We start from the raw sequence: 18,115 nt of genomic DNA, 5'->3' as shown, positions 1-18,115 counted from the left end.
GACTCTAAATATTGATGCAGATTTTTTTTTTCCCACATAAACTTGGGAAGTGTTTAATCTGATAATATTTCAAAGGTTTAATTGCGTGAATGTTTCTATATATATAGTCTGACAGATGTCTGGTTTCTCCGCATTTCTACAATTTCCGAGCTACTAATCGATACTACTTGTCCAGGTCAAAAAATCGATACTACTTGTCCAATATCCGAGGAGAAAATGCACAAAAAATAAAATAAAATAAAAATATCATTGATATTAATACCTTATACATTCATGAGCTTACCATTTATGCATGACATGTTCAACACTTATGTCATGGTTTTAATTTAAAGTGACAAATAGACTTAGTTCTAGGGACTTGTATTTGTGACTTCAGCGATATGGAAAATTAAGACTTATAACACTACATTAGATAAAGCAAGTTGAGCCCAACGTAAAATAGAAAGACCTCCCACATTAGAAAAGATTAGATTTAATAAATAATAGAATAAAATGAATGGATTTATAAACTTGAATTTTAATATTTTAAGTCAAGATATGACACCATTCATTTCTTGTCACAGGCCTTGTTCCTTGTTATATATATCCTGTCATAATACAATCGCTTTCCAATCCCTTTTCCTACTTGACCGCAAAGCTCCCTCTCAAGGGTACCATGAGGACAAAACTAAATATGGAAAAACAATCCTATCCCACAATAGCCCCCATCAGGTTTACAAATTCTAAATACCAACACACCTATATATGATGAAATTCCACTTACAACAGCCATAAATTATCTAAATTGTAATCACTACCATTTTGGGCATCCTTGCATCCAACAAGGAGCGAAAATACAATATTTCTAGGATATGTAAAGGCACGACCCCAAAAAAAAAAAAAAAGCATGTATAGCTTGTAAGTCTCTGACAACATTAATATGTCCAAGCATGCTATAGTGGCGCATTATTGCTGGTAATTACTGAACTAACGTTGAAGAGAGAGGCTCGGAAATAACCATGTGTGCACGCAAAGTTATTTGGGTTGCTTCCAAAAAAAAAAAAAAAAACAAAACAAACAAACAAATAAAGGAGAGGCCACTACTGCCATGGAGTTTCGTTTAACTTCATTCAAAATATGTCTTTACTGAGAAGCACTCGCCTTCCGCAATTTATCCAAAGCACCACTCTTATCAAATGTTTCATTCCCGTGTTCATCCATCGTAACGGCATGCAGCAAGCTTAGTCAAAGCAACACCAGAGGAAAAGGGATGGCCTGGACCACTACAAAACAATACTGGGTCACATAAAAAGAAAGTATGCAATAAAAATTATAGACCCTCTCATCTAGAATCATAATTAAAAAAAGTTGAACCACATAAGTACAGTTATTCAATCAACAAAAAATTCAAGTGTAATTATCAACTAACTGACTGCGCGTCTTCGTATCTGCTATGGACATCGCTAAATTTTCAATAATAGTAGCAACTACAATTATCAATTATGAAGGTACCCAGTTCTACATGTCGTGGAATTAATTCTTTAGCTGCGAATATGCTCATGAGACCATGCAAAAAGCACCATACAGTAGATTTCTACTTTTCTTATAACATTTTAGATATTCTGTTTGATCCACTAGCTCCTTCATACCTTAATGATCACCACAGGGTTATGGTACACTGCTATTGGAGGAGGCAAAACAAATTGCTAGCAGGGAACTTAGATCAACAAAAATAGCTGTGATTTTGGGAGTTGGGACTCGCCGTTTTTACAGGAAACTTGGGCATGAGCTTGAAGGGCCCTACATGGTGAAATATCTATTGTGATAATTACTTCCGATGGAATTTTGATACATGTTTTCTGTGTAGATATAATACCACCATAATATGAACGATGTTGGATATCTTGAGTGGTCACAATTTTGTTAAAATATCCTTGACTCACCTCCCTGTTATTTTTTTCCTACAAGAATCAAAGTTCATACTTCATAGTAATTGACTAACTTATGGATAATTATTACGAATAAAAAATTTTCAATTTTACGGACCAGTTCTACTCAAGCTTACGACATCCTAGTATCACTTGGTGCGGTGGTGGAGTCACATTATGTTCCCGCCATGTTATGTTGACATTATGTCAAGAGGTACAATGCATCCTCTCACTTGAAAAAAAATTATAAATAAAGTATGTAAATTTTTTAACTTTGCAGTTTCTATTCTTGATATTTTGTATTCTCTAAATTAAATAAAAAATATTTAACTCAAAAATTTATTAAATATATAATATTTTAATGATTTAAGTAAGATATGCATAGCATATTTACAATAAATGTCACATCAACCTGTTTAATATAATTTTCAAATAAAAAATGATAATCAATCTATTTATATTATTAAAATTTTAGTCTTAACATAATTATTATTTTTATTTATTAAATTATCTTGCAACTCTCGTTTTGGATCTTGACTCCGTCGGCTAGCTTGATGGATCTTCTCATACTAATAAATAAAACACGTTTGGCTCATTTTCTAACCTCCCTTTTTCTTTATTTGTTCTCTCTCAATGCAACTACTTGAGTGGAGGTAGTGGTGTGTTGGACCAACTAACCTTCCCTCCTTGTGTAAACAAAATCATGATTAACGTTGGAATTTTGGAATGGACAGAGAGACTGACTAAACTAAAACTATATTTTTATTAATCACTCAATCTATAAATTATACAAATACTCATTAGTCTTCTTGTATTTTTTCCTCACTTCTGTCTCTTTTTCTCTCTCTCACTGACACTTTGACACTACACTCTATCATACACACCCTTTTCCTTTCTTCTTACCTCGCGCACGTCTCTCTTTTCTTTCTTTCTTCTCTTCTCTCCTCTACTCTCTTTTTTTTTCTTTCCTTTTCCTTTTCCATACACACCACTCACCTTCATGCTTCCTGATCCTTCTTCTTTCACCGCCAAAAGTAATTAAATATTACGTCTAGAATTTTTTGGGTTTATCTTATTTCTCTTCACCGCCTCTGCTTCTTTGCCCATATTAGTGGAGAAAATTCTAGAGGGGGAGAGAGAATTTGTCGATGGTATTCTTAACAGTTGAGACTTGAAGACATTGATGTCTTAATCAATGATTATTAGTAACTATAGTGAGGATAGTCTTGTCTATACTCAATTTCCTTGAGCTTTCATTAGAATGAATGATTTCAACAGTTTCTCCTTGGCAAGTAACTTGTCAAATAGCTGGATAAAAAATTATTTCTATATGCCATTTTATACATAAGAGACTGTTTTTTTTTTTCAATCAACTTCTAAAAATCATGTTTTATTTTATTAAAACTAATGTGATATATTGGTTCATTGTGAGTACAAGCCTGCAGCTTTGTGATTCCTATTATATTGGATTGCTCCATTTAATGTTGTCTGGGCTGATTAGTTTTAAGAGGGCAGGTTAACTCTAGAGTTACACATATATATGTGGATAGTAAAGACTAATGGGCAATCTTGTATGCCACTTTGGCCATTGCTCAATCTCCTACCTAACCAAAATTGGATCCAAATAGTAGTACTTTTGTTAGTGAAATTATTTATTTGAAAAATAGATGCTCTGTTTCCTCCATTGAACTATAACAAGAACCTCATTGGTCTAGTACTGCCAAATGTTGATTCTTGAGTACTGAGGTGAATTGCAGTCTCCAAATTAAGTCAATGCTTTTGATTAACACCTTCAAGACCAAAAGCCAGCGAGGATATAGCTCAGTAACAATGAGGCCTCATTTTCTGATCCTTGAACAGAGTTACCTCTTTCTTCAGATCCTTTGGCATCAGAACTGCAATCCCTCAAATGCATATCAGATGAACTGCTGTTGTTCATTAAAAATGGAGGTCGTGAAGCTTCAGGGAGAGGGAAAGAATATTTTTCATTCAACAGTAAGTGAAACTGCCATAGTTGGTCTATCAGCCACATTTTCCGCAACACATAGTGGCCCAAGAAGCTATATATTTATATATAAAGAAGATAGGAACTTATAAGATTTCGTGGACACAGTAAATATCTTCCATGAAAGATGGTGTTGTTCTTTTTCCCACTGACGATCTCAAGAATCAATGATGGTCTGGAAGATTGGCTTGTTGCATTGCATGCATAAATGACAGAAGTAAATGAATTGATGACAATCTAAGCTTAATAGTCATATACGTCCCAAAAGCCTTTCCCCAAATCCACTTAGCTGACAGTTTTGTTCTGTTTGCTTGATGACATTGACAATTGCCTTTTACTTATCAAAAAATTGTCCCCAAGGCAAGGGACAACAGCCCTGCCAATATCACCTATTCAATTATGTTTTCCCATGTACCTAACCTTCGGGACAAATCAGTCATTTGCTCTCAAGTATTTTATATATATATGTATAATTTTTTGTTATGATCTATTTTTCAGTTTTTTTTTTTTTTAATTATCATTGTTCCCTATCGCAGATTAATCATTATTCAAAGGACATTAGTAACTTCCTGCTGATCAACATTATTTTATTGCAGCATTCAGAAAATCCTCACCATCCACATACGCTTTGTAGCCTAATATATATACATGTGTGTGTATAGAAGATATAGACATCAACTTAATCTCCGAGACAAGATATTCATGAATAATAATAACTTTCATTTTCCTTCAGCTATCACCAATTTTCATATTTTTTTTTTTAGAAAAACTATTCCAGTAACTGTCAAATTTTTCGCAGTTCATTTTCTGATGTAAAATTCTACTGATTAAAGAGCAAATAGTTCATACAATACCAGATAACATATGGACTGTAAAGACAAATCTGCAGTCTTGTGCACCTTTTTCGCAATTGGTCAATCTTCAATCTAATCAGAACTGGATCCAATTAGTAATACTCACATTTGTGAAATTATTTATATAAATACTCGGTGCAAACCCAAACCAAGAAGTTGCCCCAAAAGAACAATAGCAAAACACATGCTCTGTTTCATCCCCTGAACTATCACAAAAATCACATTGGTCTCTTGCTACCAAAGGATGGCGCTTGAGTACTGGGGTGAGTGGAAGGGCTTGGCGAAACTTCAACCCTGATCTTTTCTACTTCATTGACTAATCTCTAAATTAATATTAATGCTTTTGATTGACACTTCCAAGACCAAAATCTAGAGAGGACATAGTTCAGTAATTGAGACCTCATTTTTTGACCCTTCAACAGAGTTACCTCTTCCTTCACTTGATCTTGTAGCCTCCGAACTGTAATCCCTCAAATGCATATCATATGAACAGCCATTGTTCGTTAAAAATGGAGGTCGTGAAGGTAAAGGAAGATGGAAAGAATAGCTGCTATTCAGCGTAAGTAAAACTGAAGCCATGGTTGGCCTCTCAGTTACGCTTTCTTGAACGCAGAGTAAACCTGTATGGATGCATCTAATTATTTCATTCCTCGAACCATTGTCCAATACAGGATCTACTATATTTGAAGCTGTCCCTTCTCTCCAGTTTTTCCATGCCTGCACGATGTTCCATATCCAAGGTACAGTAGAAGATATTAGTCCCAAGTTACTCCTGTAATTGCATGCTGGCTAGTTATAGTATAAAGAATATCTTGAAGAGATGACTTGATACTTTTATATAAAGGTGGAATGAACTTAAAAAGCTTAGCAGACCCAGTATATCTTCTCCATAAAAGATGGAATTGTTCTTTTTCCCACTCACCATCTCTAGAACCAACATACCATAACTGAAGACATCTGATTTTATTGAGATTTGTCCATACCAAAATATATTTTGGGGCTATATATCCTTTATAAGTTATTATTAGTATACTTAGATAGACATAAATGTTACCAAGTCATGTAATTATCAATAGTTAAGATAAAGGATACTTACCAAGTTCCAACTACTCTATTAGAATTGCTATGCGTTTAATCAAAACCAAATAGTCTTGCTATACCAAAATATGATATTTTGGGATTCAATTCTTCATCTAAAAGAATATTGCTTGCTTTGAGATCATGATGAATAATACGCAATCTTGAATCCTCATGAAGATAAAGAAGGCCACGAGCAATGCCTGTTATAATTTTGTATCGAATTTCCCAATTCAAATGGCCATGACGATTTGTATCTGCAATATTATGTTTCAAATAGGGTTCAAACTTTCATTCAATAGAAACAAAGTGATAGGGAGACAATCAAATTAAGCTAAAGCCCTTACAACTCACCAAATAATAAGTGCTCAAGGCTTTAATTGGGAAGAAATTCATAGATGAGTAGTCTCTCTTTTCTTTCTAAACAGAAACCCACTAATCTCACTAAATTACAGTGTTGCATTTTGGCCACCAATAACACTTCATTCTTAAATTCTAAATCTCCTTATCTAGAATCCATAGACAACCTTTTGATCGCAACTTCTTGCCCATTAGGAAGCCTACCCTGCATTTGTTGGAGATGGAACATGTAATTTATTATTAGTTGGATAGCAATATATCTCATTTTAAAATATTTATCTCAAGGACAGAGTGTTATCTTACTTTGTATACCACCCCAAATCCTCCTTGTCCGAGCTTATTTGAAAGAGAAAAGTCATTTGTAGCAAGTTTGATGGTGTTAAAGTCATATTGCAATGACTCAATTGACTTAATTTCATCATCATCCTCTGTTTACAAAAGGTAAAAAAATGCTTTCAAAATAAGTACGAAAGTAATTTCAAAGATTTGTTCCCCTCCACTACTAGGAGTTTATCATCATCATTGTCATTCATCATGGACCAACTTGGCTTTCAAATAACAGCATATAGTCATGGTAAAATATATATATATATATATATATATTATTTTCACTTACTTCTAAAGGTTTTCTTCCATTTTCCCATTGCAAAATAGATGAAGACCAAGATGTGAAGAATCATATGGGCGCCACAATAACGACAGTCCTTGGTTTGTTGTTACGTCCTGCAAAATCTCAACATTCTCAAAACGCTGATCGAGTGAGAATTACCTAACTAGATACAAACAAACAATCACCAAACCAAACTTGCATAAACTTATAGTTTTGTAATTGGACTTAATATAGCCTACTACTAAATTTTCTCTTTAAGTATTTTCTTTGAAGAAATTGTTAGTAGATGTAATTCACTAAGAACAAACATATATATTAGACTTTTTCTAATGTGACAAGAGGTACCTTCCAAGGAAGATGAACCTTTTGGTGAATCCGAATCAGAAGTTCTAATGATATTAGACAAACTTTAAGCCCATAATCGATTAACTAACTTCAATTAAGATTTAAGAGTACCTTGTAAAGAAGTTGGATTGGTGAATGGAGCAGGGGGAAGAGGTAGAGGTAACTGCATTTGATCATGAACATAGGCAGTATCATAGAAGCAGTAATGCTCAGATCTAACATAGCAGTTGAGTTAAATAACCCTACCACTTGTCTTGTTCTTCGAACAATCTGGGATTCTCGACACAGCTTTCTCCAAACAGCTTTTATAATCTTGCTTAGACAAGTCAGGTGTGCACCAAACAAGACCATAAATAGTGTCAAGCTAAGTTCTGGCATTTCCTAGAGCCATCTTACGACGAGAGTCACTAGCCTCATCTTTACTCGTTAGACTTGGGAATAGATGATCAAATGCATCATCGTACATGTTTATGTTTGTTTCATTATTAGGGTTCAGTACACAGATAGAAAAGTCAAGGTCTTTCTGATATATCCCAAACATTGAACGACTTGAGTATCATAAAATGTAAAGTTTATCATATAAAATTGCCTCCTTCTGATTTGGACACAACTTTCAGAGAAGGATTATGGATTTACTGAGGCAGATACAGCAAGAATTTGGGCCAGTGTCTCCTCTACGGAGACCAAATGCGTAAACTCTATCAGGGTTTTGGCCATAGGAGGAATTGTAGAAGCCATGGTCGAGGTTAGGGTCAAAAGTGAGATTGAAAAGAAGGGCATTGAGGTTGGGGTGTGACACGATAGAGCAACAGTTACAACTACCTCAATAACTTACTCAGTAGAACAGTCAGTATGGGAGTGAGAATGTGGGCTTCAATATGCATGGCAAGAGTAATGTGCATGGTAAGGGTCCCACTGTGCTATGCAGAAGCAATCGTGCGAGAAAGGTCACATGGAAGTTACAAGAAGCTGGAGATGCTTAGTGCATAAGGGGGTTATTATGTAAAAGGGCCCACGAGTTGTGAGGAAAGAACCCTCTCCTTAAGAGGGTGTGGATTTGTTTTGTATGAACTTTCTCTCTGCTATCTCTCTCCCCTCTAAATTTTCTTTCTTTAAGTCTCTTTTCCTATAATGCTTCTGTGATGTTTATGCTCTGTTTTTGCTATTACTCCTTTCACTTTGAGTATGTGACAGAAGGTGCTTTCGTTAAGAGAATATTAGGAATGGCTAAGAATACACGTTTATGTGAGTTATCAGGAAATGTTGAGCATCTACAAATTGGTTTACAAAACCTCCAAGAATATGTTGAAAAGGTAGGAGAAGCCAATGGTACTCGCATGGATTAACTGAAAAAAGCATTTGGAGATATGCTCAAGGCTCCAAACCGTTGCATGGATAAGTTAGAAGTAGCTATTGACTCTCTAGTCAGTGCTTTAAAACTGAATATGGAGAAGTTAGAGTTGCATTTGGATACTTTGGCACAAGAGATTGAAGATATGGGACATAGTGAGAATTAATCCCTGATTCTTGATAGAGGAGGTTCTTCTTTGAATAGCAGAGGAGGATTTACCCAATGTTAGGTAAAAATTAATTTTCCAAGATTTGATAGAACTAACTCTTATGGCTGGATTTTCTGTGCAAAGCAATATTTTGCATTCTACTAGTTGACTCCTTCATAGTAAGTTGTTATGGCATCGATACATATGGAAGATGCTAAAGTCAAATCTTATTTCCACGTGGGAGAGTCTAACTAGAGTAGTGGAGGCACATTTTGGCCTAACTCAATTTGAACATCCCATAGCTCAATTGTTTAAGTTGATGCAACAGGAATCTCTTGATACAAATCATTAACAATTTATAGCCCTAGCAAATCGGACTGAGGGGGTATCGAATGACGCAATCTTAGACTATTTCATTAAGGGATCTAAACCAGAGTTACGACGTGAAGTCTTGGCACAATCACCTAAGAATCTTCTCGAGGCTGTTAGCCTTATACAGCTCTTTAATGAGAAGTACACTATTGGTTCAAGGATGTCTAAGATCAGACTAAACTTGTATAGTACAACTCTATTGGCTATAAAACCCATCTCTAGTGTGCCCATGATGACAGCTAATTCATACATACCAGCAAAATCAACATCTGCACCATTATTACCTACCCCAACAACTAAACCCCTAGCCACAATCAAACGGATTATGCATACTGAGATGTAAATACGAAAGGAAAAGGACTTATATTACAATTGTGATGGAAATTTCTCCCTTAGTCACAAATGTGCCAATAGGCAATTCATGTGGATTCAGAATGAGGGGGAGGATGATGAGTGTTTTTCGCTGAGTGACACAGCTACAGAGGAGGTTGCTATTCCGGTCAAGAATGCTACTTTTCACCATATCTCTTTGCAAGCATATAATGGAACAATCAGAAACACCACGATACATTTTTCAAGACTTGTTAAAGGTCTTAAGGTCCAGGTGTTATTGGGCGGCGGTAACTCAAATAGCTATGTTCACCCACATCTGGTAGAGCATTTGAAACTTTTGGTGGAACCTACCCAACCCATGAGGGTGTTAGTTGGGAATAGGTAGATCATGAATGGTTTGGGCTTGGTGAAAGAGTTATCGATCTAAATTGAGGGACACACATTAGTGGTATCTACTTATGTGTTAGAGATAATAGATTTAGACATTGTATTGGGCTCAAGGTGGTTAGCCACTCTAGGCCCTCATGTTGCAAACTACAGTTGGGCTACCATAAATTTTTTCCTCAATAATGATTTCATCACGTTAAAAGGGGTCCAACAACCTTTGTGCATTCTGGCCCAATTTCATCAATTTTATAGACTTCAAGACACTGGGGCTCTATTTGACTCGTATTTCCTTCAATTAATATTAGTTGATGAGCCCAAGAAGGAAGAGGTGGTTTCATCAGACTTAAAGGCCATCTTAGCAAAATATCAGGTGGTGTTCGACGTGCCTCATGCTCTACCTCCATTAAGAGATTGTGATCATAAAATTATACTTCAACCTAGTACCGGGCCAGTTAAGGTACGGCCTTATTAATACCCCTACAGCTAGAAATCTAAGATTGAAAGAATGGTAGAAAAGTTGTTTAATGATGGGTTTATTCAACCTAGTAATAGCCTTTTTTCTACTCCCGTAATAGTTGTTAAAAAGAAAGATGGGTTTTAGTGAATGTATGTTGATTATCGGGCTTTGAATGAAGTGATTGTGAAAGACTCTTTCCCGATGCCTATTGTTGATGAATTCCTTGATGAATTAAAGGGTTCAGTCTACTTTTCTAAATTAGACCTTAGAGCAAGATATCACTAGGTTTGAATGCATCCTACAAATCGAGAAAAGACTACTTTTAGAACACATCAAAGGCTGTACGAGTGGCTAGTTATGCCTTTTAGTTTGACAAATGCACTAGCGACCTTTCAAGCTCTTATGAATTCTATTTTCAAGCCATTTCTACATAAATTCATTCTAATTTTCTTTAATGATATACTTATTTACAGTAAATCTTGGGCACAACATTTAGAGCATATGGATCAAGTCCTTGAATGGATGTTTGCATATCAACTATCTGCCAAATGCTCTAAATGCTCTTTCAAATGCACACATGTTGACTACCTTGGTCATATTGTTTCAGCTTTTAGTGTGTCAATAGATCATGCTAAGATTCAAGTCGTGCAAAAATGGCTAGTTCCTCATAATGTGTCATAGTTAAGAGGGTTCCTCGGTTTGACAAGATATTACCGTCGCTTCATTCACAACTATGTCCAAATTTCAAGTCCTTTAACACACTTTTTACAAAAAGATAGATTCATCTGGTCAAATGACGCAGATAGAACTTTTGCTGTGTTAAAACAAGCTCTCACTTCTACCCCTGTATTGGCATTGCATGATTTATAGTGGAAACTAATGCAGCAGATTGTGTGATTAGGGCAGTTCTCAGTCAAAATGGCCATCCTATTACATTCTTTTCCAAGCAATTGTCTCTTAAAATGCAGGCACAATCTGCCTATGTACGAGAACTTTTTTCTATTACACAAGCAATGTCAAAGTTTAGGCATTATCTTTTTGGGCATACTTTCATCGTTTGGATGAATTAAGAAAGCCTTAAGCATCTAGATAAGTAAGTCTTATAAACTTCAAAACAGGAACTCTACCTCCCTAAGCTATTGGGGTATTAGTTCTCAATTGAATATAAGCCAGGAAGAATGAATTTGACTATAAATGCATTATCTCGAACAACTCATATGGCATTGTGTTAGATACAGTCAACATTATTTGAAGATATCATTGAGGCTATACGACAATCTACATGCTTGCAACGTATTTGTGCCCAGGTCAAGGATGACCTTGTTTTAGGGGCAAAATACAGAGTACAAGATGATGTTCTGTATTATCAGGACAGGATGGTAGTACCACATGAAAATAAAGATTTACTTTCCAAGATTCTTTACAAAGTCCATTATTCTGTGGTTGGGGGCCATGTTAGATCATTAAAAACCTTTCAACATATAGCTACCAATCTTTATTAGCCTAACATGAGGCGTGATATTTGGTCATTTATTAGAGAATGCTTGACGTGTAAGTATGCTAAGGTAGCCCAAACTTCCCCTACTAGACTTTTATGTCTACTTCTAATCTTGGATCAAATTTGGGATTCAATTGTGATGGATTTTATCATTGCATTGCCTCTTATTTGCCATTACTCGATCATTATGGTAATTATTGACAGACTAGCCAAGTACGCTTACTTAGTTCCTCTCTGAGCAAATTATACTAGTCATATTATAGTAGAAGCTTTCCTTCATAATATGGTTAGGCTTCACAGCATGCCTCAATCTATAGTTTTTGATAGAGACAAAGTCTTCACCAGTACTTTTTGGCATTCTTCATGTTCATTGTAGGGCATCCAACTTCATATGAGTTCTTCTTATTATCCAGAGATGAATGGACAATCAGAGGCTCTTAATCATTATGTTGAGAGGTATTTGTGGTGTTGTTCATGCGTAACCACGCTGCTGACTTGATTATCTACCTTGGGCTGAGTATAGTTAAAACACTTCTTTTTACTCATCAACGGGCATGACACCATTCTAAGTGGTTTACAGTCACGATTTTCCCCTGTTGATTAAAGGCTATTCATTAACTGATACAGATACTGATATTCATATGCAACTTTAAGAGTATGATCGCATGCTCACTCAACTTAAAGAATAGCTTTTACGAGCTCAGGCCTGAATGAAGTACTATGTTGATCGTCGCCGTCGTCCAAATGAATTTAATGAGGGCGACCTTGTTTTGGTCAAGTTGCAACCATATCAACAGTCTTCTGTCCAGCTTTAACACTATCAAAAACTAGGGTTCAAGTTCTTCTGCCCTTTTTGCGTTCTTCAATATGTAGGCAAAGTTGCCTATCGTTTGGACTTACTTGCCCAAGCCTGTATCTACTCAATGTTTCACATCTCTCAACTTAAACAGTTTCATGGTACAGCTGACGAGACTTATATATTGTTACCATTACTAATGGCTAAAGAAGGACCAGTGGTTCATCCTCTTGAGGTTTTTGATCAACAATGCGTTCAACATGGATCTAGCTGGGTTACCCAGGTTCTCATTCATTGGGAAGGGACCGATAATGTTTCTTAGGAAGATGTGTCTCAGTTAGCAGTTGACTACCCTACCTTTAATGTTGGGGACAAGGTTAGTCTCGTAGATAAGGGTATTGACATGATGGAACAACAACTACAGCTACCTCAGCAACCTACTCAATAGAACAGTCAGCATGGGAGCGAGAACGTGGGCTTCAATATGCATGGCAAGAGTGATGTGCATGGCAAGGGTCCTACTATGCTGCACAGAAGCAATCGTGCGAGAAAGGTCACGTGAAAGTTACAAGAGGCTGGAGATGCTTCGTGCATGAGAGGGTTGTTATGTAAAAGGGCCCACGAGGTGTGAGGGGGTGTAGATTTGTTTTGTATGAACTTTCTCTTTGTTGTCTCTTTTCCCTTTGAACTTTCTTTCTCTGAGTCTCTTTTCCTATAATGCTTTTATGATGTTTATGCTCTGTTTTTGTTGTTGCTTGAATATAATAATATGTGAGTTACTCTTTTCACTTTGAGTACGTGACAGTGTGGTAGGGACTTTGGCTTGAGAAGTAACCATTGTCAATGAAACATTTCTGAATCTGGCCATTGAGACTGAGAAGATGAGAAAGGAATGAAAGCAGAGCAAGAGATTTGATAGACGTTAAAATCATTGCAATGAATCGTGAATTTGAGACAAATGAGATTAAGATTTAATTTTGGGCTGTTATTGGTAAGTGACGTTGCAAAGTCAATTAGTGTTTAGTACTTCAATAGTAATCTTCTGCATGTGGAGTCAATGGGTCAGCGAAAGTATAGGACAAACGGAAACGCTTATTATTATTATTATTATTATTGTCGAAAAAAGGAAACGCGTATCTAATAGTCTATTCTTTTTATTTTTTAAGCTTTTAAAGAGAGGTTGATTTATTGGTTCACGTTTCAATGGTTAAATGAATTGTGATAAATCAAGAACTGGTTATATTTAATTATTTAAATTTTAATATGAAAAATTATAGAAATATAATAGTTAAAATCAAGAAGTAATAAGCAATTTTTGAAAGCATATTTAAATTAAATTAAAAAGACAAATAAATCATAGGAAGAGCAAATATAACAAAATAGTTTTTAAAACATAAGTTAAAATAAATCAACAAATTGTATAAAAAAGATAATAAAAAAAAATATCAGAGATAAATAATACAAGCAAGAGCAAGGCAAGTCGCTGGAGCATGAAGTACCACATCGTGAAGTTCAAGGGAGTGAAGGGCGAGACTTCTATGTAGAAAGGACGTGGGTTGTAACTTTCGGTGACATGACTGAGCCAGAGCGCTGGGCTTTGAAAAATTGAAGCGTTTTGTCCACAGTGGGGCTATGTTTGATGATCACATTCTTATAGGCCTCGCACCGGAACAAGGTATTCGGCTGTTCATAATCATTTACAAATCATAAATACACAAAATATTAAGACTCTTATCAGATCATAAAAGAAGAAAGGGAACTGGGAGAAAAAAATTAAAGAAAATAAACTTCAAATATGTCCAAAGCTTCAATATGTTGATCTCAATTCTTTCATAATATCCAAACTTTAATATAACCAAGCTTCCAAAATATCTTAAACTCTAAGGAATGCATTCTAAGTCAAGCCAACAACATATGCACATCAAGCTAAGCCCTAACATTTTCAACTACAAAAATGCAATGTTTTGTTGTTAACGGAACTTTAATCACGATTTTGCTCTATTTTGTACACTTCTTTCAATTAGTGTGACTAATCATCTTTTCACTTAATTTCTTCATCTAAAAACCTTCGAAAAGTGTTATCTTTCCACTTAAATCTTAAATTAAAATATAAACAAATTAGCTTGAAAAATACCAACATAGAGCCAGAGTTTGAATTTTCAAAACAATACTCTTTTGATCCTATTTATAAGTTGCTTCTAACATATTTCACTAGAATCAAGAAAAACTTTAAAACTCATTAATTCTGTCTTAAAATTTAATAAATTCTCAAATTTTCTCCTATTAAATACACATAATTTAACAATATATTTTTTCTCTCTAACATTCAAAAGAGGATAGAAGAAAAATTAGTGTTGAAAATTTAATAAGATGACTTATAAATAAGACTAAAAAAAAATTTTTCTCTTTGCCTTATAAATAGGATTAAAGGGAGTATGCACAATTTCTTAACTTGAGTATTCAAAATATATACAATTGTGATAAGATATATTAAAATCAAAGGAGAATGTACACAAATGGCATGAAATTCTAGAGCTGAACATCTATTTCTATTTAAAGTCATCAGATATGAAATGTTTTAATTGGACAAAGCATAGATGACATGGTGGACCGGGATCATACAAAAAATTTTCATTAAAGAGTAATAAAAGGCCCAATCAGCAAAGACCCAATAATGACAACGACAATTCTTGATGTTCTGTTGCTATTTCTTGCAAAGACAAAACAAAATCGTTGATGTTTAATTTTACAGTTATTATATGTTAAAAAAGTATCAAACCATGTTATACGTGCGTACTAATTAGGCTGGAATTAATTTGTACCTTCTAATTAAGGAACTACTCCTTCAATTGTCTCAAGATTCTGCTTTTCCAGCAACTCCTTAAACAACGGTACAACATTAAACTTAGAACATCATAATTCTCTGTTCTTCGTTTCTTATTCTCAATATCATATTTGATATCCCATACATAATTCTGAGTACACTTCTCTCTATGAGAAGCTCATAATTCCAAGTACACGACTTAAACACAGACATTTCACACGTCACACATAACGTTAATAAGAGAAATACACAACTCTGAAAGCCTTTAAATTCATTATATATTTCGATCGAAGCTTACTAACTATCAAAGAAGGCGTAATGTTCATATCTAAGAAAGCAGCTGAGTTTGATAATCCTACCACCAGCCTTGTTCCCCGAACAATTTGGGATTTCCGACACAGCCTTGGACAAGCAGTCTTTGCAATCTAGCCTGGACAAATCTGGCGTGCACTGAACAAGACCATAGATAGTTCCAGATCCAGTTCTCATGTTCCCTGTTGCATACTTACGTTCAGAGTCACCAGCTACAGCATTGCTTCTTAGACTTACCAAAAGATCATCAAGCGAACCATTGTACACGTCAGCATCAGTTTCATTATTTGGATTCGCCATGCAGAAGGAAAAGTCAGGGTTCTCGTATATCCCAAGCATTGAACGACTCGAGTATCGTAAAATGCAAAGTTCATCGTATAAAACTGCCTTCTTCTGATTTGGACATTGGTTTGGGAGAATCTTCGCGGCATTGTTGAGGCAAGTACGGCAAGAATCTGGATTCACATCTCCTCTGCAATGCCCTAGGGCATAAACTCTGTCGGGGTATTTGCCATAAAAGGCACTGTAGAAGCCATAATCGATATCTGTGTCTGAAGTGAGATTAGAAAGAAGGAAATTGAGGTTCGTTCGGTAGATAGCTGTATTTGAGAAGTAACCATTGTCAATGAAACATTTGTGAATCTCCGCGTTGAGAATGAGAATATGAGAAAGGAATGAAAGAAGAGCCAAAGAAAAGATAGACGACGTCGTTGTCATCATATTGAAGTGAAGTGAGAGAGATGAAATTAAAGAAGGATTAAGCTTAGTGTGGAATTTGGGGTCCAACAGATTTTTCAACGTATTTATAGTCCACATGTTAACAGTACGAGTCTTGCATATGGTCAGCCGGTCAACTCATTAATCATAACCCAATAACTCTACCTTGCACATTTAGTTTCGTTGATTTGTCGTAGCATCGCACTATTGTTCGTCAAGACGTAGAAATCCGAATGCCCACTACGCCTGCATGGTATTGGAGCCTTTACGTCATTCCTGATGCAGAACGCATAATACATTATGCACTTGAGTTGTGGAAATCACAATTTTCTCTGGATATCCTCTAGAATTCTGGATGGTGATTTCGTTGCGAAGCATGATAAAACATGTTTAGATATTTATTTTATTGACAAGGACGATATATGGATATATGTTTTCACTAACAAGTATTAGGACGTATAAATGTGAATGAACATAAGTTAATATGTCATATAATATTAGACTTAATAACTAATATATTATAAAATGAAAAAACTCATAAAATTAACCTTTAAAATTTTAAATTAAGATGTGATATCCTCTATTTCCTTTATTTATTTTTTTCTCACTTGTTTTTAAGCTGTGTGATGTCTTTAATGTGGAGAGCTAGGGTATTTAAGCTTATCTAGTTCCAATCACTCCATTCCAATCATATCGTAACGGGTTTATCCCAACTTGATAAAAAAAGGATGGGACTTTGTGAAACAGGATAAAAAATAATTTGAGATAGGACGGGATGTCTTGAAGGTGGTCTCATGTCCCATCATGTCTCAAATATAATATAATATTATTATTATTTTTATTAATGTGTAATAGTTTATTTATTTGGTGTATGTATTTTTATTAATATGTGATAGCTCCAAATATCTCAACTTAAAAGGAAGAATTGATGACTTGATATTGTTCTAGGCTAGTTTATTTAAGTTGCGTAACTCAATTATCTTGTTCTTATTGTAACTACAGTCTAGATGTTATTTTTAATTGTAGTGTATTTGATTTTAACTAAATAATTGAATTTATGTTTTTGTGATATTTTGGTTTAAGATTTAACAAATTATATAATTTAATCAATGTTTTTATTTAGGCCTCTCTTTCACATTTTATCTATTTTATTTAGGCATCTCGATCCCATTCTGATCATATCTCAATCCCAAATGAAATGAGACAACTTTTGGAGCAGGATGGGACAAAGCAAAAATTCAATCTCATTCATTTTTTAAGACGGAGATCTTGTCCTTTGAACACTCCTATGGAGAGTTTATGGATTCCTACCCAAGAAAAAGATTGTTAGAATCTTTATTAAGTGTGATTGAGATTAAAAAAAATTGAGGATTTTGTTGCACAACAAGTGTGCACTTCGTGTAATCCTCGCTCACAAGCTTTTACATTTAAGCTTTTTTATTGGGATATTGTCTGCACAATCTTTTGTTTGCATAACATAAATTGTTAAAAAAATTCTTAATTATTATGAAGTGTTGATAAGAAAGAAATTATTACGAAGTTATGATTTTTCGTTGCCACTTGAGGTTAGCTCCAGCACGAAAGTGAGGTGGGGAAAAGGATAAGTACAAGACTTCACGAGCGCAATGCAACCTGCTGGCAATGCGTTACATAATTCTAAATACGCAATAGTTTCCTGTCCGTTAGAAATGATCTTATAAAACTATGTCTGAAATATGTGTTCTTATTTGAATCCAACATATATAAATAAATTGAAAGAAGT

General features: G+C 34.9%; 1 protein-coding gene and 1 pseudogene across 2 annotated transcripts in view; one reads left to right on the top strand and one right to left on the bottom strand.

The window, feature by feature from the left end:
* Positions 1-18,115, top strand: part of LOC129293332 (cysteine-rich receptor-like protein kinase 44) — a 49,410-nt gene that overhangs the window by 16,679 nt on the left and 14,616 nt on the right. The gene's annotated exons all lie outside the window — the stretch shown is intronic.
* LOC129293046 (cysteine-rich receptor-like protein kinase 44) lies at positions 5,136-16,397 on the bottom strand (annotated as a pseudogene).

Source organism: Prosopis cineraria, unplaced genomic scaffold, assembly GCF_029017545.1.
Source record: "Prosopis cineraria cultivar Desert tree isolate PC_DT_omini unplaced genomic scaffold, ASM2901754v1 PC14, whole genome shotgun sequence".
NCBI classification, from domain to species: domain Eukaryota; kingdom Viridiplantae; phylum Streptophyta; class Magnoliopsida; order Fabales; family Fabaceae; genus Prosopis; species Prosopis cineraria.
This window is presented reverse-complemented; position numbering and strand designations above follow the sequence as displayed.